Source organism: Pteropus vampyrus, unplaced genomic scaffold, assembly GCF_000151845.1.
Source record: "Pteropus vampyrus isolate Shadow unplaced genomic scaffold, Pvam_2.0 Scaffold942, whole genome shotgun sequence".
In the NCBI taxonomy this organism is placed as follows: domain Eukaryota; kingdom Metazoa; phylum Chordata; class Mammalia; order Chiroptera; family Pteropodidae; genus Pteropus; species Pteropus vampyrus.
In genome coordinates this window covers 12,192-12,562 of record NW_011889723.1, presented here as the reverse complement: position 1 = coordinate 12,562, position 371 = coordinate 12,192, and positions in this window count along the sequence as shown.

The following is a 371-nucleotide window of genomic DNA, read 5'->3' as shown; positions in this document are numbered from 1 at the left end:
GAGATATGGTTCCCATTTCAAATGCATGTGTTAGAGTAACCTAATATTTTTTTAAAGAGAGAGGGGATAATGTGGTTACATAAACTTAGACCTAAATAAAATTCTAACTGTGCTTCAAAACAACTACACAAATTTATATCCAATTCTTTTCTCCTGCATCGCCTTCATAATAAAATTTTTTTATCATACTTATTACTAACAAGATATTTTTAGTTATTTGTTCATTTGTTTATTATTCATCTATTACAATGCTTGTTTGTATTATTCACTATTGTATTCCTAGCTCCCAGAATTCTCTGGCACTCTATAGGCAATAAACAGTACTTTTTGGATTAATGAAATAGGCCAAATTTCCTAAACCTAATTGACCA